Below are 22,795 nucleotides of genomic sequence, written 5' to 3'. Positions count from 1 at the left end.
CAAGTGGCCCCAGGTTAAACCCCAGACTACCAAGAGAAAGACACAGAGAATGATCTCTGAGGCCAGCTACCTCAGGATGCTAGATGGTTGTACTGTGCAAATGTATTTCTTCTAACATAGGGGACAGAGAAGTGTCAGCAATGCTTATAGCCTGTGTGCCTTTGTTTTCCAGCCTATTTTCACAATGAGTGCTCAGCAAAGCCAACTGAAAGTGATGGACCAGCAAAAGTTTAATAAATTCATAAGAGCTTTCTCTAAGGACACCGTAAGTAAATACTTGCAGTAGATCTCTGAGAAGACCTTGCTTTACGTGAGCCCAGGACTTTAAATTGCTTAATACTTTGCCATGGCTTGTTATCAGGCATAAATGGTGATAGACATAATTTAAATTAACAATAGTTTAATGTGAGTTCAATAGCTTTTGAGCCTTTTTTTTAACTTTTAAGCTACAGTAGATATGGCTCTTTGGCATGTCTATTATGCTGAGAATCTATCCTCAGAAAATAATTCAAATTAGGAGAAAGCACATGTCTGTTATTTGCTTAATAACAGAGATAGTTGGGTTTGAGGGTTGGTGGATGGGTGAGATCATGAGCATTCTATTAGTTTATCACTGGTCCTCTTCCCTGGACATGGCGGGAGAAAGAGCTTCCATTCTTTGCTCTATTTACATACTCATGAAGACTTTCTAGTCAACTTCTTTTGTAAAAGGTTGAACCAGGTGCCGGGATGTTCACACTTATAATCATAGCTATTCAAAAGGCTAAAATTTGAGAATTGTGGTTTAAAACCAGCTCACAGGCAGGAAAGCCTGTGACACTCTTTTTTTTTTTTTCTTTGCGGGGCTTGAACTGAGAGCCTGGGCACTGTCCCTCAGCTCTTCAGCTCAAGCCTACTGCCCTACCCCTTGAGCCACAAGCCACTTCCAGGTTTCCGGTGGTTAATTGGAGATAAGAGTCTCATGGACTTTAGTGCCTGGCATAGCTTTCAACCACAATCCTCAGATCTCAGCCTCCTGAGTAGCTAGGATTACAGGCATGTGCCACCACGTCCAGTTGTCTGAGAGGCTCTAATCTCTGGCTAACCACCAAAAAAAGACAGAAGTGGAGCTATGGCTCAAGTGATAGAGTGCTAGCCTGGGTACTACAACACCCAGTAGCACGCCCAGGACCAAAATAAAAAGAAATCATCAGTGGCTAGGAGTTTGGCCTAGTGGTAAGAGTGCTTGCCTAGCATGCTCGAAGACCCGGGTTGGATTTCTCAGCACCCCACATACATAGAAAAAGCCACAAGTGGTGCTGTGGCTCAAGTGGTAGAGTGCTAGCCTTGAGAAAGCCCAAGGACAATGCTCAGGCCCTGGGCTCAAGCCACAGGACTGGCAAAAAAAAAAGTCATCATCATCACAAAGCCTATGACAGCTACCCAGACTAAAACAAACTGAAAGTGTGGCCTAGTGGCAGAGTGCTTGCCTACCATGCATGAAGCCCTGGGTTGGATTCCTTGGTACCACATACACAGAAAAAGGCAGAAGTGGTGCTGTGGCTTAAGTGGCAGAGTGCTAGGATTACAGGAGTGAGTCACTGGCATCATGAAAATGAGTTCTGTAAGTCATGTTTAGGCCCGGGCATTGGTGGCTCAGGTCTGCAATCCTAGCTACTCTGAGGCAGCCAGGGTAGACAAATTCTTATCTCCAGTTAAATTGTATAAAATTACCATCATCATACTACACCCTATCAAAACGAATTTTGGAACTAGTAAAAGACAGCCAAGATGTTCTAGGTGAAAATCTTGAAAACTATCTCTGACTTCATAAATTTCTGTCTAAGAAGAGAAGAGACACAATGACAGTAATAAAAAAAAACCCTACCTGGATATCCATTATTGCTTAACTGGAGCATTTCTGTGGGGGTACATCACTGGGGTTCAGCCAGCTGATTGACAGCTGCCATCCCTGAGAGCAAAATGGGACGTAGCATCTGTGTATCATAAATAATCCTTTCCTATCAAGAAATCTCTGTGCTATCACAGGGAGGAGTAATTGTTTTCTTTATAAGCATTATGTTTCTAATTAATTTATGCATGTGCATTTGTGCACATACAGGGCGCTATGCAATTTCTGGAGAATTATGAAAAAGAAGACATAACGGTAGCAGAATTGGAAGGAAACTCCAATTCTTTGTGGACCATCAGCCCTCCCAGTAAGCAGAAAATGATACAAGAGCTCATGGACCCCAATAGTAGCTTCTCTGTTGTTGTTTCATGGAGTATTCAGAGGTAGTTACTGCATTTCCGTGCATCATTCCCCAGCCCCATCTAGGATTATGGACTTTCAGCTAACTTCCTAAAAAAAAAATTCTGGATTTCCTCACCTAGGGGAGGGGCTCTGAATCATGAGAAAGTTTCTTTCCCACAAAGCTCTTCCCTATGTGTCTGTGTCCTGGCAGAAATCTTTCTCTATGCATCTGGGTGGGGAGTTCCCAAGATATACTGTAGTGGACAAGTGGGTCAAGGCATTGAGGAGTCCAGTCTGTAGCCCTTCCCACTGAGGCTTCTGGAATCGTGTGTGAAGGAGCTCAGTATGTTGGAATGTAGAGGTAGATACATCTTTTCCTTTCTTGATTTGTGTGGGTGTCTCTATCGGAGCGACTAGTTCACTTGCGGGGTTTCATGGTTGAGTGTCAAGGTTAGGGCTCGCAGTTATGTCCAGCTGAGATTTCAGGACTTAGTGAGCAGTGCCTGGCCTCCCTTGTCAAGAAAACCCCCAGCCACCTTCAGTTCCCCTGTCTAGTCCTTCTCTGTGTTTGTATGGCGGTGAGCAGCATCTGCTCTAGGGAGAACAGAGAGACCCAGTTCCTTCAGGTAGACATCCTGGCTCTGAGTGTTAAGATCCAAACCAAGTGTGTGCTATGTCTGTTTGGCTCTAAGGACAGCTCTGAAATATCCCATGGCAGAACAACTCACTCCTGAGCAGTGCAGCTGACTTACATACCAGGTACTCAAGAGCCTGAGATCGGAGGATCCCAGTTCAATCCACAGACACTGAGTCTGTGAATTACAATCAACTCCAAATGTGGAGTGGGCTTGGGACTGAAAATGAAGAGCACTGAGTATTAAAAACGGTGGACAACAGCCATGCCCTGAGTTCAAGATCCAGAATGGAGAGAAAAAATAAAGGGAAAGCATTTCTTTTTGGAACTGGATCCCACTTTTGCCTTCTTAGCCCTGTTCTTTCTGACCCCTTTCTCTCTACCTGAAAGAGTAGCACTTTGGTCCGGAAGTAAGAGCACGAAGGAGAAACGATCTCTGACAATTTCTCGTAAATCTGCATGCTGTCTCTGTAGGAGGGACAGAGAGAAGTGACAAATGGGAAAGTGAGAGAGAAGGGAGACAGGCTTGGTTTTGTTTTAGAGCCAGGACTGCAAGTTGCCTGAACAGGAGGTTTTCAAATGATTGTATGAAGCTCCCAAGGACCCAGGAGCTGGAAGCAATTTCTTCTTCATGTCCCAGTGGAGTCCAGCCCAGTTGTATTAGACAACTGTGCTTGGATTTCCTTTGGACAGAAATGTAGAATTACCACAGAAATCCTGGACAGCTCCTCTGGGTCTCTGTCCAGCTTCAGTGAGACATTGCACTGAACATTTGCCGGTGCATGAACAGGCATAATGCAGGCACTGTCCCTGTTTTCCTGGCTAGCAGCCCAGGTCATACAGGCTTGGCTCTGGGGCTGGTGGTGAAGCTGGCTAGTCCCTGTGTGTGCACAGCTTCTGTGGAGAGAAGGACCCACCTGGAGACCTCTTGCCATGTGCTGTCCAGGCGCTGGATGGCTCTGCTGTGCAGAGCAGAGAGGATGGCATGGAGGGAGGAGAAGTTCCTGAGGACTCTGCATTCCTACATGTGGGGAGCCAAAGCGGCCGCCACCGTTCAAAACCGTTATATAACCTCATCAGTTATATATAACCGTTATATAACAGCCACGGTCTGACCAATTCCGAGCATTAAAGTTGCCTTGGCAACAGGGCAGCCAATGAGAAAGAGCCCAGTGTCCCTTAGGGCTATAAAAACCGCTGCTTTCGCTGCCCAGGGCCCCTCCGCTTCAGCTCTCCCCTCAAGCAAGTTGCTCTTCAATAAAGCGTGATACAAGAAGGATCCTCATGTGGTGGTCGTTCTTCCCTGCTGGACAGGGGCGTCGATCCCCGCACCTGCAGGGGAAGGGTGTGTGAGCCTTGCATGCTACTGCTGCCACCTGATGCCTTGCTGGCTGGGCTAAGCCAGGGTCACTACAAGGATTCTGGGGAGCTGCTTACAGGGCTTCAGAGGGGAGAGAGGGCTGACCAGGCCTGGGTGAAGTTGCCCCTGAGTCGTGAGTATGAGGAAGGAGTGAGCACCATTGCATGTGTGGTATGTGGGAGTCCAGACAAGATGGCCCTGGGCAGGAGGGCCTGGAGTCCACACAGGGCTCTGAGCACATTGGAACACCTCAGAATATAAGACCCTGAAGGGAGAGTCTCTAGGCAGCAGCTGTGTCTTACCTTGGCCACTGAGATCCAGTGCTCTAGCACCCTTGCCCTGGAGCAGGGCTGCATGCTGTGGTCCCCTACGCAGGTGGTGAGCACGCAGGAGAACACCTGGTCAAACTGTGTGAAGGTGGCCCGGATGGTGGGGGCCAAGTTCTCCATGTCGTGTCTGTCCTTCTGGGAAATGGCAGAATGCAGGCAGTGGTGGGGCACCACCTTCAGGAACAGCTCCTGCCAAAGGAAGGAGTGTCTCATTGCCTGGCACACAGCATAGTGCCCAGCCCCAGATTGGGTCCCGTAGTTGGGCTGAGAACTCTGGCTGTGTAGGGGTCTCTGAGGCTTGGGCATGGGTTTGTAGGGATGTCATGCCACTTCGCAACCCTGGAGGCCACCTGAGTGTCCCTACCTCATGTCAGGGTCTGCTGTGCAATGTGACTCTTCCTCCTTGGCCTAGGCCGAATTTCTGCCCTCCCCAAGTCACCCCATGCCTGTCCTTTGGTTCATATCCACTGATGCTGCTTCTGTAGCACTTTCTGTTTTCTGCACTAGGCTCTGGCACACACACCAGAATCCTCATGATTGCTTGAGCTCATGTGGTCCCTGCCAAGTGCCGAGGAGCTGCGATTCTGGCTGCACCTCTCCACGCATAGCTCCTGGGACACAGAGGTGTCATATACACTTTAGTGTCTGCATTTAAAGAGTGTTGCTAGGAAGCGTGAACCAAAGTGAAGCTCAGGCTGGATGAAAGCTTGGGCTCTAGGGGAAGGAGAAGGATGAGAAAGCAGCCATGCAGAGAAGGAAGCCCGGTCCACCCTGTGCTGCCCAGGGCCTCACCGAGTCCATCCTGGTGAGCTGCTCAGCCACCAACAGGGGAGGGAAATCTAAGACCTCATTCTTCTCCTTGTTCAGTCCCTCCCCTGTGCTCCCTGAAGAAGGACAGGAAGATCCTGTGAGGAAAGCATGCCGGGTCCTATTTTGATTCTCCATAAATTAAGGGATCCCACCCAAGCTGTGGGCCAGGTTGGTGGTTCCCAGGATATGGATTCCAGGGTCCCTTGGGAGTCTACCATGAGGCCAAGTTTCAAACTGGCTCCCAGTCAGCAGAGCAAAGGAGGCTGGTACTGCATGTGACATAGCCTCAGAGTCCCGGGAACACATGGCTGCCACCCACACCTGATGCTGCTGCTCCCATCTCATGGTACAGTAGAGTCAAGGCTGACTTTGGGTGTTGGTCTAACCCTGGTAATGTTCCTGCAATTAGGCTGCACGCCAGAGCTTGGGGCTCAATGCTGCCCTCTTAGACAAACACTGGGCTAATGCTAGAGCTGCAGGAGAAGACAAGGCCCTCTCCATGAGGATTTGTCCTGAGTGTTTGAAAAGAGAATAAAGACCCTCTTCCCTTTGACTTCCCAACCTGGATCCCTCTACCCATCCTCATTTTCAACTTCTCTGCACAGTCTCTATGTTCCAGCGTGTTTCTTCTTCCTGGCACAAGGCCTTTATTAGAGCCTTCTCCACCCTCTGATGGTCCACATTCTTCCCGCCTCTTTCCTCTGCCTTCCCACCCAGTTTCCACACCATCAGGCTGTGTCTGGCTGGGCTCTCTGGCCTCCATCTGAGCCAGGAGCAGTTGTGCACGGTTCTCCACATATGATCCAGTCATGTGCCTCTTCAGGTGAGCCAGCAACTGCTTGAGGCAGGCAAAGTGTGCAGGCTGGCAGAAGTCCTCCCAGTACTCGTCCAGCCACAGGTCCAGGATAGAAGAGAGGGCACTAGGGGCAGATGGGGGGCAGCAGAGTCAGAAACCTGGCCAGCGGCTACCCCAGACACTCTCAGCACTCATTTGAAACATGGACATCAGTATCTCCCCAAGCCAAGCTTCTTTGGTGGTGGAGGTAGTGACAGTGCTCAGGAACCAAGGAAGGATTGAAGGGAATTCCAGGGAGCGAGCCCCCAATCATGGGAGGAGCAATTTTCCCCTCTCCAGGGAGCTCCCCATACTCCTGCAGCTCTCTAGTCCCTCCCCACTGCATGGAGTCTCCGTGGGGTCTGTTGTATGCCTGGCATGAACTGGCTGCTGGTGCACATCCACTGGTGACTCTGCTGCCTCCGTTCCAAGAGCCACACGTGGGCTATCTCCCCACCTCACTGTTCTCTTGGTGACCCAGCCAGGCCTTCTACTCCTCCAGCCTTCCTAGGGTCAGCAGAAGTCCTAAAACATGACATCAATGCTCTAATCCTGTTTGCGAGGCCATGGTGAGGGCAGGCAAGGCTGGGCATCAGGGACTGTGGAGAGGATGGGTTGGCACAGGGCTCAGCTCTCCCAACAGCACTGTCGGTCATGGGTCAACCTCCTCCTGCATACATATGCCACACTTCAACCCTGTGGTGAGGACGTCAAGATCTCTGGGATCCTGAGCTCGCCCACCATGCTACACTCAAACCTGGCTCCACTGTGCACACAGATGCCCTCCTTTGAGAGCAAAGTCCACTCACTTTCTGAGTTTGTCCTGTGGCATGCCATCCTGGCTGGAGAAAGGCAGGATTTCATCCTGTGTAGAGGAGTCCTTGAAGGCCTCACCTCTACTGAACCTGTGGAGGAATTGCACAGTTACTGGCTGTCTCTTCCTGTGTTTTATCCGGCTTGCAACAGTGCGGCTTATTTGTGCTTTCTCCCTACAAACATGTCCAGACCCGGAGGGGCTTCAACCTATGTGCAATGGAAAGGGACAAGCCTTTTCTCCCTTGAGAATCCTGTGGGCCGAGGGTCTCTCACTCTGCCTTCAGCTATCCCTGCTCTATGTGTAGTTGAGGAATCATTCTCCAAACAGGGAAAGTCTGCTTTGTCTGAGGGCTCAGAGCTTGGAGGCAGAAAGCTGTGTCCTGAGGAAGAAGGTCACAGGACTGAGCCTACACTACCGGGGAGCACACAAGGCATTTCCCATGGCCCTGGCATAACCTAAGATGCTTCTCTGCCCACCCCCACTCCACAGGATCAGAGTAGCCCTGAGAGTTGTGCAGGTCATTCCCAGGGTCCCGTGGAGAAAAAGAGTCCACTGCCCTTGCAGTTGGTACTCACGTTTGGAAGAGCAGGTCCAGGACGTGTTCGGTGCTGGTGAATTTTCGGTAAGTGGAGAGGAAGGTGGGGATGAAGAAGTGTTCCCCGGTCAGCTGGGCAGGCACCAAGTGTTCCACCAGCTGCTCCAGGGTGCCTGCCCTGCAGCCCTCGTCCTGGCTTGGAGCTTCATCCTGGAGTGGGACCAGGGGAATAGTTTAAGCTGAAACTAGGGAACCAAAGAGGACTGTGACATACAGTCTAGGGAATTACATTAAAATGAGTTCCTATTCTCTCTATGTATGTCTTGCTGTCTTTGTCTCTGTATCTCTCTCCCTGACTCTCTCGGTCTCTCTGTCTTACTCTCTTGTAACTCTCTGTCAGTCCTTCTGGCTCCATGTCTTTCTGTCTGTCTGTATGCCTCTCTCTGTGTCTGTGTCTGTCTTTCTGTCTGCCTCGCCCCCCCATCTCTCACATACACACACACACACACACAGACACAGACACACACACACACACTCACACACACACACACACACACACATACAAATGAGCTGGTAATGACTGGAGACTTAGATGTGGTGGGCTTTCCAGCCACTTACTGGCCTGGGCCTCCATGTCACCTGTGGGGTCCAATGACCCAGAAGTTTTCACTGCCAGGACTGGCCTTGTTTGCACACACGTGTGCCAGGCACCCTCTGCGCTCTTCCATGGGGCCTGAGACTCTCCCATTTGAGGAAAAACTGGCAAACATCTCCTGAACGTCTGCTAGCCACACAAGTGAGTTGTGGGGGGTTTGTGTTGACTGTGGGTGCTGGGATACCAAGGTTCTAAGTTCCATTGTGAAGGCAATGAGGTCATTTGTGGAGGTCCCTTCAATTGACCCCTTCCTTCTGACACACCCTCTCCAAAGGTCCCCTTCTCTATCCTTGTGCTGGCTCCGAGCAGGACATAGCTGTCCAGTGTTACCCCAGCACCTCAATTCTATGGTCCCGGGGTAGATCTGTGTGGAGTAGACACCACCATGGAGGAGACACAATTGGGTTCTTAGCCTCACGGGACCCAACCTTAAACCCCTTTTCTCTCAAGTCCCACTCTGCTCCTCACTTGTCTTCTAAGACACGAAAGGGAAACCTTAAGATGAAGATTCCTGAGAGATGCTATGGATTCCCCAGTGGTCAGGCTTCAGGGTCAAGTCTCACCAGTTGCCATGCTGCAAGTAGAAAATCACGGAGGCTCAGGCCAAGGTGCTCTGTCCCTGATACACAGTTGTTGTCTAGACAGGGCACAACCCCTTCCTTACTGGGACCGGAGGATTGACACCTGGGTAGAGCTTGGCTGAGTGTGGTCTCAAGGGAAGTGTGACTTCCTCATTTTGTGGCAGTCAGCAGTGGGTTTGGGGAACACTGTATTTCAGTATGGACCTGTGCGGCCACTTCCTGGTCTGGGAAGTGTGTTGTGTCATGTCTCTCCAGCCACAGGGACCTCTTTTCTAACCTGCTCCTGGACACACGTGTGCTTCTGCTGGCTTCCTGGTGTCTTCATCGCTCCCCCCACATTCTCCCACTTATTCCTAGAGAGTTTGGCAGGGGCCTGAGAGGCTGAATGGACATCTGCCCTCAGGAGTGAGGTGGAGGACTGGACCCCTCCTTCCTCCAGCTTGCAGAGGACCCCATGCAGCCCTCAGGCTCTCCCAGCTGCGGTCACATAGCTTGCATCCCATGAGCACCTGGGTATTGTCAAGGTCTCCAACCTTGTCCTTCCTGTCTTTAGGAATTTGTACTCAGGACCTGGATCTTGTTCTAGAGCTCTTTTTGCCTAAAGCTAGAGTACTACAGCTTTAAGCCCCAGTGGCTATGTGTGAGGAACATTTCATGGGGACTTTTCTACACAGGCACCGTGATCCTCTGATCTCAGCCTCCCACCAGCACCAACCAGGCTCTCACTGTGATTTTTATCCCTATGTAAAGAAGTTACATTATTTTCACAGATGTGTAGAATGGTTACAGTTACATAGGATATGTATTGAGTTCTTTTCCTTTGGTCCAGTGTCATTCCTTCCGCAAACTATCAGTTTCCTTCTTCTGCTTCTACATGTGACTTGTCTAGATTTCTTTCAGTACAATGTCTATTGAACATCAGTGATGAACATTTTCACACTTTTGTCCTGAGTTCTATGTTCCTACCCAAGATAGACTCAAAACAAGTGTACAGAAAGAAATAAGAAAACAGAATCAGCAAAACCCCACAAGAAAAAAATGTTTTTCTATACAGTGTCGTTCATAGAGATATGTTTCTGAGTACGTATATATACCTGTCTATTTATATTTATATATATATGGCAAACAGATTAGTATATGGGGTAATTGTTTTGTCAGATGTTTCAGCCTGGTCTTCACAGATGATTTAGTTGGGTTAACATTTACTTTGCTGAGAGTAGATTGTTAACATCTATTGTTGAACGGATCCATTGTCTTTGGGTAGCCTCAGGACACTGTTTTAAAGTATAATAGTTGATTCATTGGTTTGTGCATCAATATTTACCTCTTCTTGAGTGTTTTCCCCTTAGATCATTCCCTTCATTAATATGCAGTGTCCTTCATTATCTCTTTCTACTGATTTGAATCAGAAGTCTATTTTATGGTGTAACCTCATAGAAACCCCACATTCAGCCAGATATGAGGAATGATGTGCATGTTTGGTATTCTTTTAGGCTATTTGTGTATCCTAACAGTGGATCATTGTTGGAGAATGTTCTGTGTGCAGCTTCTTGAATGTGAGTTTCATGGTCATCTGGTGACATACTCCTTTGAGGCCTATTAGCCCCATTGGCATTATTTGAATTCAGAAATATGTTTGTCCATTTTCTGCAGTGAAATCACTTTTCTAGCAATTATTGGACTGCATAGAAGTCATCATCAGACATGGAACATGTGTCCAAGAATGAAGCTTCTTTAACAGTGGAAGACCTACACACTGAGGAGAGTCATTAGATCTAGGGATGCTGGAACTCTTGACTACATAGAGCAGCTGCTTTCTATCTCCACTATGTTACATCATACCCTTGAGTTTCTTGAGAACACTCACACACACACACACACACACACACACACACACACACACACACATACACACACACTTATATATACTTATATATTTGTGCATCTCTCTCTTCTATGGCTATATGTAAGTAATTGTCAGAAGCCTAGACTGAATTGCCAAATCTAATTTTGCTTTTCTTTTACCAGTCTGGATATCTTTAAATACATGCTTGGGAGCTGTCCTTAAACTTTACTTTTTCCTATGGCTAGAGCTCTAGCATTTGAGCCACAGGGTCACTGCCTGCTTTTTTGGAGTAGTTATTTGGGGTTTAGTGTTTCCTAGAGATTCTGGCCAAGGCTCTACCTCTTGTTTCTCAGCACCTCTTTGCAGGTTTTCCTGTTTCTGTTGTACTGTGGAGTTGAACCTAGGGATTTGTGCATGCCTGGCAAGCAGTCTACCCCTAGGCCACATTCCCAGCCCTGTGCATTTAAATGGAATACCATGTGTTGTAAGTCCAGTGTATGTTCTCTGCAATTCCAGTGACATTTTCTGAGAGGCTGCAGTCCTGTGTGGGTGGGTGACCACGGGTCTCTTGAACCTCATGCCTATGGGATGACCACCATTCATAAGGAGGATTGGAGCAAGGTACTCCTATCCCATTGAGTGTCCTCCATACTCAATCATGTACTAACGAGGAGTCCACTTATTGAAAAAAGAACAGTGATTAAGGTTTACAGGCTCATGGGGTTGTCTATCTTAAGAATAAGGTCTCGAGTTCAATGCATAACAAAAACAAGCAAACTAACAATCCAAAAATCATCTGTCCTGCCTTGCTTTGATTCATTCCTTTTCTAAGATGAAAGAAACACGCTCATATAATGAATGATTGTTGTCCTTAATGTACTCTGTTATCTCTCATCTCCTTTGCTGTCCCTTGGGTATCTCATATTGTTACAGTATCTCACTTTGTTTTCTGATATATTGAATTTATTTGTATTTGGTTATTTGAAATTTGATAGGGAAAGGGAGAAAACCAAGACGGGGGGGGGGGGGGAGGGTAGTGGGTACCTAGACATGTGAAAGGGTATCAATGTATGTGAATTAATGCACCTTCTATCTGGCAAATATCATGTAACCCTTTTATTAATTACAATAAAAATATAAAAATACGTACTTTGGGTGTCAGGATAAGTAAGTAAATGAATGAATGTATAATAAATAAATTAATTTTAAAAAAAAGAAAGTAACAGGCTCAGTGGTAGCGGCTTATGCCTGCACTCTAGCTACTCTGGAGTCTGAGATGTCAAGGAGATTCAAAGGCAGCCTATGGAGGAAATTCTGTGAGAGGTAAAGGTCCAAGTATCCACGTGGTACCATAGGAACGTGTGTCTCATGCGGTATAGTACTAACCTGAGACAGGAAAGCTGAGGGACTCTAGCAAAAAGAACTTAGCCCCTGGCAATGTTTGTGTTCCCTTAGGATGACTTTCACCTGGCCTTCCCTTTTGAGACCAAGCATACTCCTTATGTTTCATCCTGAGTAGTGTGTCATCACATGTTTACACGAGTGTGGATTAGCCAGAGAGTCAACGAATATGAGTACACATCTCTAATTTTTGTTTGTCATTCATTTAGTACGCATGCACATGACTATTGACAAAGCATACTTAACAGCTCTATGCTAAAAGAAAAAGGCATGTGGAATATGCGAACATAGGGTCAGGTGAATTACTTAAAGAAGTATTAACCACACATACACACAAGCACAGACACACACACACACATAGGGAGAGGAGAGCCGTTAATGACCAGGAAATTTACATATGTTCAGCTACCCAGACTCTCACTGCCCTGAACCTCCCCATGTCACCTGTTGGGTCCAGTAACAGCATCTCCAGAAGTGTCCACGGCCAGGCCTGGCCTTGTTTGGACAGACGTGGGCCAGGCACCCTCTGTCCTCTTCCATGAGGCCCGAGCCTCTCCCATTTGAGAAAAATCTGGCAAACATCTCCTGAACGTCTGTTAGCCACACAAGTGAGCAGTTGGGGGCTTGTGTTGACTGTGGCTGCCGGGATACCAAGGTTCTAAGTTCCACTGTGAAGGAAGTGAGGTCATCTGTGCAGGGCCCTTCAGTTGAGCCCTTCCTTCTGACACACCCTCCCCAGATGACCCCTTTTCCCACCACTTGCTAGTCCTGAGCATGACCTCATCCATTCAGAGTTTCAGCCACTGTTCAATACTACTCTCCCCAGGTAGCCCTGGGTGCAGCAGCCACACCACCTTAGAGGAGATACAGATGGGCTCTGTGCCTCCTGGTGCCCAGTCCTGTATCCCTTTAACCACAATTTCCAATGTCCTAAGCTGGTGACTTCAAAGAGATAGAACAGGGCAATGGTAAGGAGAGGAGTCATGTAAGATTCTATGGGATGCCCGGTGGACAGGCCTCAGGGCTAAACTCCACCACGTCCCAAGCTGCAAACAGAAAAGCACTGAGGCTCAGCCCAGTATGTTCTGGCCACTGACAGAGTCTCTCAGTGTACAACCACAAGACCGTCCTCACAGGGCCCTGAGATGGAGGCCTGGCTGAATCCTGTCTGTCTGATGGAGTTAGGAAAATTTGATTTCGTCCAAGTGTGTGGCTATCAGCAGTGGGTTAGGGGACACTGTATTTCAGCTTGGAAAGGTGATGTCATTTCCAGGCCCTATGATATTCCTTGACACCTGTCCCTTCATGTCCCCTCATCCACACTGACCTCTGGACTGGGATGCTCCTATTTATGCCTCCAATGGAGCTTGGAAGACAGATATGAAGTGGTTAATGTTTGTGTTCTTTCCTGGTGCCAGTTGTGAGGCTTACATTCTGGTTTTGGGCAATGTCCTTGAGCTTCTTTGCTCCAGGCTGGTACTCTATCACTTCAGCCACTCTTCTACTTTTGACCTTTGAGTGTCAGGAACTTTTCTTCTGGAGACGGCTTGGAACCTCAGTCTCCACATCCCAGCCCCTGAGAAGCTATTAGTACAGTGGTTCCTCATTGGCGCCTGGTTTCTATCATGAATTTTCACTGTTGTGTATCACATCTCCTTTTCCTTTCAACTGCTGGACCCACTGTTGTTGTCGTGACCTTCCTGACAGGCCAATATCTGAAGGTCCTTTCGTGGACTCTATGTCATAGACCTTCGCGTGGCCTGCCGAGGAAAATGCAAGCAGTGATGATGCCATTCCACTCCCTAGGATTCTCCTCTCTGCTGCTTGTCATGAGCCTGGTCAGGTCTGGAATACTTTTCCTCTCTACGTCCATGACGGACCTGATATAGCCCATGAACACATGGCATCAAGTTTTTCCAGTGCTTTCTTAGATGTTTGAACTCAGGTCTATGTTCTTCCACTGGTCCTCAGTACTGGGGTAATTGAGGAGTGAGGGAAGAAATTAGGTCACTGTGAGTGTGTCCTTAAATGGGATATTGGGATGAGGGGGTCTTGTGTCTCTGTTTCTGTCTTTCTCTGTCTCTGTCTCTGTCTCTGTCTCTCTCTATCTGTCACTCTCTCTGTCTCTCTCTCTCTCTTTGTCTGTCTGTCGCTCTCTCTCTCTCTCTCTCTCTCTCTGTCTGTCTCTGTCTCTGTCTCTGTCTCTGTCTCTCTCTCTCTCTCTCTCTCTCTCTCTCTCTCTCTCTCTCTCTCTCTCTCTCTCTCTCTCTCTCTCCCTCCCTCCCTCTCTCCGTATCTCTTCCAGACCCTGTGAGGTACTTAGGCCTCCCCTTTTAATTGTATTCTAATGTCAGGGAGATGGATGGGGGATTACAGTTACATTCTTCACACATTGGGTACATAACTTCTTGAACACTGATTCCCCTTCCTATGTTGTTTTCTCATTTTTCTTCCCGCAACCTCTACTCAATCATTTGTGTTTCCCCATTCCTTCTCTATTTCAATTAAACAAGTAAAGTATATAAAATATACCATAGGCCTCCTCTTCAACTACATGGTGCTATCTTGATGTACTGTGCACAAAGCAATATAGCCAACAGATACATTGACCCGAACCATGAGGCAATATAAACCGTTTTTCCTTTTCAGTGGGTGTTCTCAATTGTTTGGGGACAGGTATCTGACTCTCCAGGTGAAGTGAGTTTTCCATTGAGATGTCTACAGGAGGCCTTCAGGATCCCAATCAGACAAGATCAGAAAAAACAAAGACTAGATACTCTATATTTCAAGCACTGAACATACACACAAGGAATATGAAAATTACAAGAGACAAACTGAAAGAAACATGGGAACATCATTTCAGATTAATAAAGAAAATGATCTCTTAAGAAGTGTTAACAATTTTTACACATGTAGCTCTCATGTTGGTGCATCTAAACTAATGAAGCAAACAGCACTGCATTTGCTAGTGCAGATGGAGTCCAACCTAGTGTTAGTTGGGTGTGGTGATGCCTCAGTCTCCAACAGGCAGGATACCCAGACCACTCCTGGACTCAAAACATGAACCAAGAAACATCAGAATTGAATGGCACTATGAACCAAATGGACTTAATCGACAGATACAGGCTATTTTTTTATTTTTTATTGTGATTAATAGAAGGGTTACATTATATTCACCAGATAGACGGTACATAACTTCACAAACATGGATACCCTTCCTTATGACATGGTCCCCATTTCCCTCCCACTCTCCCCCCGCTTATCTTGACTTCCCTCCTTCCCTATCCAATTAAGCACATATAAAATATATCAAATAACAAGGTGAAATATTGTAACAATATGAGATAACCAAGGGATGGCAAAAGAGATGAGAGATAACATAGTACATTAAGGATAACAGTCACTCATTATATGGCTTTTGTTTCCTTCTCCTGGAGGTCCTTGCATTTAGTGTCATACTATTTGGTCTAATGTCTCTAGATTTTGTTCTATGGTAAATCTCTGCTAGGAGAGCCCAAGGTTTCTACTGATTATTACAAATGAGGGAGACTTGGTGTTCCATTGATATAGACTGACTTACTTCAGTGTTGTCCCACCATACCTTATATGATGTAGATTTTTATGCTTTGTTCTTTAGGAAAACGTATTTTTTATTTTATATTTATTTTTATTTCATTGTATAGAGGGGTTACAGTGATATTCGCCAGATGGAAGGTGCTTTACTTCTCACACACTGATATCCTTTCTTATGTTTTTGTCCCCATTTCCCTCCCACACCTCCTCACCTCATTTTTCCCCTCCTATTTCAAAGAAACGAGTAAACATCTTTATAATTCACCAGGTACCAAAGTGGGATAATGTAACAATAAGAGATTAACCAAAGGGCAATAGCAAGGCCACGCTGCGCACCTCCAGCTCCTCCTGCAGCCACTTGGTGCTCTTGCAGGGCATGGCTCCAGGGATGCCAGCTGCAGGCCCCGCGCCCGCGCTGGGCTCCATGCCTGCCTGGCTGTCCCTGACCCCCATGCTCCCCAGAGCCGACATGGGCGCCGCCCTCCACGGGGGACGCGCAGCTGGGTTTTCATGGGAGGCGTGGGGGGGGGAGGCAGGGCCGGGGCCCGGGGCCGGGGAGGGGGTGGGGAGCTGCTGAGGACGGGGGACGACCCCGGTCCCTGGGTGCCCGACCCCGGTCCCCGGGTGCCCGACCCCGGGTGCCCGGGCCTCAGCGGACGCCCCACCCCGCCCCGCCCCACCCCGAGCCCTCCAGGGAAGAAGCCTGGCTCCAAGCCTGCAGAGCCCTCCCTGCCCCGGCCCCCAGGCCATCCCAACCGCCTGGCCCCTCAGGCCCTCCAAGCACGCCCTGTGGCCCTGTGGCCTGACAGCTTCTTTGTCTTCTTGTGTCCAAGTCAATGCTCTCTGAATGTTCTGTGTGGTGGTGCATCATGCATGAACCTTTGCTCAGGGTTGTCATTGGTGAAGTGGTTTCACACAGTAGTCAAAACTTGAGGTGCTGTTGAGTCACTACCATGCCCTGCAAGGGGGCAGAGTTGCAGCCTTTTTTTATATTGCCTGCCTAAATTTGAAGTATTAGAAGAAATTGTGCCATGGGACAAAAATTTATCGAGTTTTGAAAAGTAATACAAACAACAAAACTGCAACACTATTTTTAAAAAGATGATTGAGTTAAAATTATTGAACCATTATCTTACACCTCCTTAAAAAATATTTGAGAACAAGGTACATGCATTATGTGTCACATTACTGGGCAAACTGTTCAAATATTTTTTTTAAACTTCCCTGTATAGAAAAAAAAATCATTAAGGATGTAAAAGCCATGCTTGCCTATTTGCTGTATACATGTAATGAAATTGTAGATAAAGTGTAGTGCATTGAAACAAATGAACAAAAGTAGATACTTTTACTATACAAGGGTGCTGGTGGAGAAAAAAAATATATGTATTTTTGGAAATGTAGCATTTTATACTTTCAAGTGTTATTAAAAAAAGAAAAAAGAACAAAGAAACCCTTTATTTCATTAACTAATTTTTTTGTCAAGAAACAAAAGACCAAAAGAGCCTTTTTGTCTTTCTTTTTTATTTTTTAAGTATTGGAATAAGTCTAAAGAAAAGAAAGTGCCTTATTTTCCTTCATGGTCATTTAGTCAAGTGTCTTGTAAGATCAGCTCCTCCCTCAGAGTAAAAGTGAATGCATGCTACTCAGTCGCCCAGTATGTGAACGAAGATAGGAGGGAAGGTGAGAGTTGATGCTTTGAATTCTACGATTTGTGCCACGTTACCTGGATGCAAATTTGCCAAATCTGATACTGTGAAAAAAATTCATACCTTTCCTTAGGTTTGACTAGTAAGTTTTAAAATGTCATTCTTTTAAAAATCGTAATTGAGTACTTTGGGTTATTATAGTCTGTACTATTAGCCCAGAGGATTCTAAGAGAAAAATTATGTGAGATCTGCACATCATTTTACAGGCAAAATTAGAGCTTTATTTTCTTCAGAGAAGAGGGGATATCTGGGATTCTTTTTTTTCCTCTTATTAATTGGAGATAATAGTCTACCTAGCAGACTTCGTCACAGAAATGATCTTTTGCCATTTTCATTCTGAAAATGTTTCTAAGTGATCCACATTTAATCAGTCTTTATCTCCTACCAGATAACTTGTCCATCACTTTGCTGGCTTAGTAGTCACCCCTACACACACATTTTTGCCCTTCCCTGTTTTTTAAACTTTCAAAGAATGTGAAAAACTAGCATCATTGTGCATAGAAATATGGAACTGAATTTCAGTTTGAGCTTCCAGTTTCTTGTGAAGTTCAAACCACTTTGTAGTTGAAGTGATTTGTGTGCAAAGCCTTCATCTAAACACTTGAGTAAATAACCATGAACCGCTCAGTACCAGATGTGGCAAATCTCAAGTGACGGTGGACTCTTAGCTCATCAGCTCGACCCTCTTCTGTACCTTCTCAGCTCCACAGTCAAGGTCAGCAGGAAGCCTAGTGGGCACCTTCAAGGTGACCTCTATCATCTTGTCTCACTTGGAACCATTTTCAGTTTATTTACTATGCGATAGACATTGCTTCGAACTCAGCTAGCTTTGGTTTAATGTGCCACGGCTTTGTCTTTCTGTTACACATATAGTTGTTTTGATTTATTTACAACATATGCTGTGCCATTTTGGTTTTTATTTTGTTTGGTTGGTTAAATAAATTTGCGACACTCAAACACTTGAGGTGATAGTAACAAAATAGTACCAGTATTTGATTCAGTTTCACCTCAACTGTGTTATACCTGGACATTTTAGATGTTTATCAAAGGTCTTTTATGGGGAAGAAAGTAAATGTATGAAACAATAAATGTGTGACATTTATGAGTGATGTTGGCTCTGAACAAACTTTTGAAAACTTAGTTGACAAAATTTTGGATCAACTGAAAAAAAGCATGACTTTTGAAATCTCTGAATGCCTTGGTTCTCAGTATTATCATTGTTTATTGAATTTATTTCTTATTAAAGTATGTAGTTTTTAAGACTGTTTCTGACGGTATTATGTAATTTTTTTAGTGTGGGTAGATGGGAGTGTCGCTTGTATGTTACCATACAGCTGACATGTATTTTTTGTCTATTTTTATTATCTTAGTAATTTCATGCTATGTATGTACCATAACCAACCTATTGCCTATGAGAAACATGTAAGATAATGTATTTACAGCCATTGTTACAAGTTTATAATGTATTTTTCTATCTTGTTTTATATGTATGTTATATAACATTCAAAAAGAATTTTTTTCTTGATTGAGAAAAGGATACAAATGCAAAATCCACAATTTTGATAACTGAAAATTGCCAATTGTTTTGCAGTACTTTATTATATCGGGTGTCTTGTCTTTCTTGGGCTTTTAGTTAGCTAATGAATGAATACATTAGACACTTTTGGGTTTTAGTTGGGATTTTACATAGCTTGCATTTTAATTCTTTGGTTCTTTGCTGTTTCTATTAACCCATAGCATTATTTGAATAAATGTTATAATATCAACCTACTAAAAAAAAAGAGTAAAAAGGAAAGAAAGAGCAGAAAACCAATAGCAACAACGTCCATCAATCCAGTAGAGAGCTGAAGTGGGACACCTTGATGATTTGAGGAGAGCCAGGAGATGGGGTACTGTACATGAGGCCTGGTTTAATGGCTTCTGGGCTGTCTGATCATGAATCAGGTTCAGGTCAGAGGACAAGGTCACAGGAACCTAGAGAGTCCCAAGTTGAAGACACAAGACTGACAGGTCCAGTAACCTACCATCCAGGTCCCTACCCCTGACTCTCAGACATCAGGGAGGCCCATCACCCGGGGGGTGATGCAGTCAGGATGTTGCTCAAGGCTATTGCTCAGCCACCTGAGCCAAAGCACCACATCCGGCTTTTTGAAATGTATGTGGTAGTGAGGAATGGAACCCGTGTCTTCCTACATGCCAGACAAGCACTCTACCACTAAGCCAAACTCCCAGCCCTGCAAAGAGAATTTTTAATAGCCTAAGAAACCTATGTGTAGCACTGGCATGGGACTTGATGCTCTTTCTGCGCTCTTATCTGCTCATTGGCATGTTGCCTTGTATTTTCTGCGCAGCTCTCCATGTTTGCTTCAGGCCTTGCAGGGCATTGCTCTGTAGGGCAGATAAGATGGCACATACGGAGATGATATTTTTGAGATGGTGGCATTTCTAGAGATGAGGAATGTGTGAGTTGAGCTGTGGAGCAGCCCCCGGGGTCCTGCTTTGATCTTACATCTCCACCTTGATTACTGGAATGAATGCTAGGGAGCCTGAGGAGATGACTCCGTCCTAGTGGAAGCAGAGCAGGAGGGCACATGGCTGGAACCTGGGCCGAGCCTGAGGAGGGGTTTGTGGACTCAGGAAGCAGCTGTGAGTGAGCAGGCAGCCTGCTGGTCGGGATGGGAAAGGGAAGAAGGGTCCCAGGCCCCTCCTGCAGCATACCAAAGCCACCTCCATCCAGTGCTCCAAGACCTCTGCCCTGTCTGCTGCCTCAGCACTGTGGTCCAACAAGGACATTGTAATGCCACAGCTTGCGATTTGATGACAATGTTGTAAAATGGCCAGCATTGTAGGTGCCAGGAGCTCCTGACACTCCTTATCCAGGTTGGAATTCACGTAGCTCAAACAATGATAAAGTCTGAGCTCTTTCAAGAGCCTCTGGAAAGGGAAAACAAATGGTCAGTGGGACTCTGCCTGAGGCCTCCTGAGGCTCTGCCTGGGATGGGAGGCAGGGCTAGGCACTGGGTCTCAGGAAGCAGAGCTGCATGTCTAGGTGTATCTCCATGCTCCTTCCTGCACCTCTGAGAGCCCCTGGCCTATGTGTGTCCCTAAGAATAGCATGAGGGCCTAGAGAGGAGGGCAGGGCAGGACCAATTTCATTCTGCCAATCATGAGGTGCCTTGGCCTGCATGTCCCAGGTAGGGCACATTTGCCTTTCTCCACCAGCCCTCCTTTCTGTCTGCAGGCCACAGGCATTTGTTTCCACCCTGTGGCAGATGCTGAGTGCCATGGGATCTCAACAGCCACCAGGCCCCCAGTGAGGGTTAAGAATTCAAAGGCGAGTGGAGAGACCAAGGGAACTGGGCTTCTGTGTGCTTGTCCTTGTTACTCCCTGAGCCATCAGGATCCCTGGACACTCTGTGGTTGCAATTGTCCCTGAAGAAATCAAGATGGTTTGACTTGGTGAACCCAGACCTGGTCCTGGGTTTTGCACCCACAAGGCTGGGATGTGCAGTAGAAATGTTCTCTGCACAGGGAAATGGTGGGTGTGGGCAGTAGAGGGGAGAGGGAAAGACTGCATGCCCAGGGCTGCCAAGCTACTCACCACAGCCATGAGTGAGAACTGTTTGGCCTTCTGGTCAGGCAGCCACTCCAGCAAATGTGCTGTGCTCATGTCCTCATTTAACTTCAAGAAGGAAATCCGGGATGACACCCTGGAGGACACCTGAAAATCCCCCACTGCCAGGGACTCCCAGGGAGCTGGGTCTCTTTCAGGTGCCATGTCTGCCTCTCTAGCCCCCAGGGATTCAGCTGGCTCAAGCTCCACAGCACTCCAGTGGAGAACTGGAGTCCTCAGAGATTGACAGGTCATGGTCGTGATTTTTGCCTTCCTGAGACCTTTGCCGTCCATTTCCAGGGGTACAGATGGCCTGGGGGCTTCATCCTCAATGGGTGGCACAAGTTCCTGAACAGATCGCTCAGGCTCTTCCTCTGCAGCAAGGAGGCAAGCTGCCTCTTCCTCCAGCAAAGGACTCACATCTGATGCAAATCTTCCTTCTTCTGCAGCCTTTACCTCTGGCCCACAGGTCTCTGCCACATTGCTCATGGGAGCCTCTGCTTGATCTGCATCAGCTGCTGGTGTTGGGGCTAATGGGGGATTTGCTTCAGCCTTGCCTTGAAACAAAATTTCTAAGGACAGTTTCATTTTCTTCATGTGTGTGTTTATTTGATTTACATTTCTCTTTCACAGCATAATGAAATTCTACTCTTGTACCCATTTGGAGAGGATGGTGGGGGATGAAATTAAGCAGCTATTGGTAAGTATCTACGACGACGACTAGAGTTTACTTCACTGCAGTGTTTATTATAATTGAATGATGATAATTAATATCAATTTCATACAGACTAGTGAAGGAATGATTTCCTAACTCCTCATCATTGGGAATGCATTCTGTGTAACTTATCTTTAGGTGTTAGGTGGGTGATGGAAAAGGGCTGCCCTGAGTATTGAGAATGACATAGATGCACACACTCTCTATGATTTGGAAGGCAGGTGGCTTGCAGGTTTGCAACCTGTGGCTGGGGCAGGCCTCACATGCGGCCTGGCCTGCGGTGGATGCTGGGTAAATGCTCCAGTAACTCTGTGAAGTCTTTCCTCAGCAGTAGCTGAGGTTCAGTATTGCAGGGCAAAGACAGACAGAAAGAAGGACCCGCCGCCTACAATTCTTACACTAGGAGAGTCAGATTCATGATTCTTAGCTCTGGATTCCTGATTTTGATAGTTTCTTCCCAAGAGAAGATATCAACAAGTAGCCAGCTGGCCTAGTGTGACCAAAAACCATTCCATGTGCTATTTTCACTAACCTTGATATGAGTGCCTGTGGTTTCCTTCAGATACATTGTCTTTCCTGCCTTCTAATACATAGCTCCTCTATCAGTTATAGCTTCATTTTTAAAGTCTGTATAAAAACCTTCTGCTCTGCCTCTGTAGACCTGGCAAACTCCTGTGTTCTGTCCTTCGTCCCTTTGTTTCTGTGTGAATACCCTGTTTGTCTGCTCCTCACTAGGCAGTGGAGTTCTGTAGCCAGGGCAACAAATGTTGGGTCATTGTGGTTAAGAGAGGAGTGCTGTGGTCCAGTGTTTTGTGAGATTCTTGTTGGGTTTTTGCCTGTGATCTGTCTCGTAGGTAAACAATATTCACTGGTTAACAGGTTCTACTGGAGTTTTTGTTTCTCTGTCCAAGAAGTCTGGCTCCTTTTTCAAGTTACACTTGAACTGCAGAGTCTGGTTTTAAGTTTATTGGGGATGCTTTCTTTTACCCTTCTTCCTATCACCCTGATCTGATTAGTGTGTCCACTGTGAACTCCGAGTTGCTTCCTAGTAACTTTTTTTTCGATAATTAACTGACATGTTAATTTTTATTTTAGAAAGCTAGTATTTCCTGAAAGATCTAAATGCAGCTGTATTTCTTTGATTACTAGAGT

General features: G+C 46.4%; 1 pseudogene; it reads left to right on the top strand.

Moving 5' to 3' along the window:
- LOC150039449 (piezo-type mechanosensitive ion channel component 2-like) overlaps positions 1–2,437 on the top strand; it is a 118,253-nt pseudogene extending 115,816 nt beyond the window's left edge.
- Positions 2,438–22,795: the final 20,358 nt, after the last annotated feature.

Source organism: Megascapheus bottae, unplaced genomic scaffold (genome assembly GCF_031878675.1).
Source record: "Megascapheus bottae isolate mThoBot1 unplaced genomic scaffold, mThoBot2.hap1 HAP1_SCAFFOLD_40, whole genome shotgun sequence".
In the NCBI taxonomy this organism is placed as follows: domain Eukaryota; kingdom Metazoa; phylum Chordata; class Mammalia; order Rodentia; family Geomyidae; genus Megascapheus; species Megascapheus bottae.
This window is presented reverse-complemented; position numbering and strand designations above follow the sequence as displayed.